We start from the raw sequence: 2,476 nt of genomic DNA, 5'->3' as shown, positions 1-2,476 counted from the left end.
GAAATGTTCTGAATATATTTGTGATGTCCATCTGGTCCAGTGTGTCATTTAAGGCCTTTATTTCCTTGTTTATCTTTTGCTTGGATGATCTGTCCATTTCAGTGAGGGGAGTGTTAAAGTCCCCTAGTATTATTGTATTATTGTTGATGTGTTTCTTTGATTTTGTTATTAATTGGTTTATATAGTTGGCTGCTCCCACGTTGGGGGCATAGACATTTAAAATTGTTAGCTCTTCTTGTTGGACAGATCCTTTGAGTATGATATAGTGTCCTTCCTCATCTTTTATTATAGTCTTTGGCTTAAAATCTAATTGATCTGATATAAGGATTGCCACCCCTTCTTTCTTCTGATGTCCATTAGCATGGTAAATTGTTTTCCACCCCCTCCCTTTAAATCTGGAGGTGTCTTTGGGTTTAAAATGAGTTTCTTGTAGGCAACATATAGATGGGTTTTGTTTTTTTATCCATTGTGATACCCTGTGTCTTTTGATTGGGGCATTTAGCCCATTAACATTCAGGGTAACTATTGAGAGATAGGAATTTAGTGCCATTGTATTGCCTGTAAGGTGACTGTTACTGTATATTGTCTCTGTTCCTTTCTGATCTACCACTTGTAGGCTCTCTCTTTGCTTAGAGGACCCCTTTCAATATTTCCTGTAGAGCTGGTTTGGTGTTTGCAAATTCTTTCAGTTTTTGTTTGTCCTGGAAGCTTTTAATCTCTCCTTCTATTTTCAATGATAACCTAGTTGGATATGGCATTCTTGGCTGCATGTTTTTTTGTTTAGTCTTCTGAATATATCATGCCAGCTCTTTCTGGCCTGCCAGGTCTCTGTGGATGTCTGCTGCCAATCTAATATTTTTACCATTGTATGTTACAGACTTCTTTTCCCAGGCTGCTTTCAGGATTTTCTCTTTGTCACTAAGGCTTGTAAATTTTACTATTAGGTGATGGGGTGTGGGCCTATTCTTATTGATTTTGAGGGGCGTTCTCTGAACCTCCTGAATTTTGATGCTCGTTCCCTTAGCCATATTGGGGAAATTCTCCCCAATAATTCTCTCCAGTATACTTTCTGCTCCCCTCTCTCTTTCTTCTTCTTCTGGAATCCTAATTATTCTAATGTTTTGTCTTATGGTGTTACTTATCTCTCCAATTCTCCCCTCGTGGTCCAGTAGCTGTTTGTCCCTTTTTTGCTCAGCTTCTTTATTCTCTGTCATTTGGTCTTCTATATTGCTAATTTGCCTCATTTATCCTAGCAGTGAGAGCCTCCAATTTTTATTGCACCTCATTAATAGCTTTTTTTATTTCAACTTGGTTAGATTTTAGTTCTTTTATTTCTCCAGAAAGGGTTTTTATATCTCCCGAGAGGGTTTCTCTAATATCTTTCATGCCTTTTTCGAGCCCAGCTAGAACCTTGAGAATTGTCATTCTGAACTCTAGATCTGACATATTACCAATGTCTGTATTGATTAGGTCCCTAGCCTTCGGCCCTGTCTCTTGTTCTTTTTTTTTGTGGTGAATTTTTCCACCTTGTCATTTTGTCCATTTAAGAGTATATGAAGGAGCAAGTAAAGTACTAAAAGGGTGGCAACAACCCCAGGAAAATATGCTTTAACCAAATCAGAAGAGATCCCAAATCGTGAGGGGGGAGAAAGGGGATAAAAAGAGGTTCAGAAAGAAAGAATGAAAAAAAAAAAGGAAAGAAAGAAAAGATTTTAAAAAAGAAAACGAATAAAGAAAAGTATAAAAAAGAAAAAATATATATATATTAGATAAACTAGTTAAAAACGTTAAAAAAGAAAAGGGTAAAAGTTAAAAAAATTTTTAGCAGAAGAGAGAAGAAAAATGAAAACAAAAAAATTAAATTAACTGCAAGACTAAAGAATCATAGGGAGAAAGCCATGAGTTCCGTGCTTCGCTTTCTCCTTTTCTGGAATTCTGCTGCTCTCCTTGGTATTGATACTACACTCCTTTGTAGGTGAACTTGGTCTTGGCTGGATTTCTTGTTGATCTTCTGGGGGAGGGGCCTGTTGTAGTGATTCTCAAGTGTCTTTGCCCCAGGCAGAATTGCACCGCTCTTAACAGGGGCCGGGCTGAGTAATCCGCTCAGGTTTGCTTTCAGGAGCTGTTGTTCCCTGAGCGCTTTCCGTAGAGTTCTGGAGGACAGGAATACAAATGGAGGCCTCCTGGTCTCCGGCCTGGAGGAGCCAAGAGCCCGGGGCCCCACTCCTCAGTGTGCCCTCAGAGAACAGCGCCCAGTAACTCCCACCTGCTTGACCTTCGGCCACGCTCCGAGCTCACTGAGCTTGTGGCCGGTTCAAGGTACCCCCGAGCTGAGAGCTCACTGTCGGCTCTGTCTCTGTAGCCGGCTTCCCCGTTCTAATACCTGTAAGCTCTGTGACACTCAGACACCCCCGATCCTTCTGTGACCCTGCGGGACCTGAGGCCATGCTGACCCCGCGTGGGCTTCATCCTGGTT

The sequence above is a fragment of the Neovison vison genome, chromosome 1 (genome assembly GCF_020171115.1).
Source record: "Neovison vison isolate M4711 chromosome 1, ASM_NN_V1, whole genome shotgun sequence".
NCBI lineage: Eukaryota > Metazoa > Chordata > Mammalia > Carnivora > Mustelidae > Neogale > Neogale vison.
The sequence above is the reverse complement of the archived record's forward strand: the minus strand, read 5'-3'. Positions refer to the sequence as shown.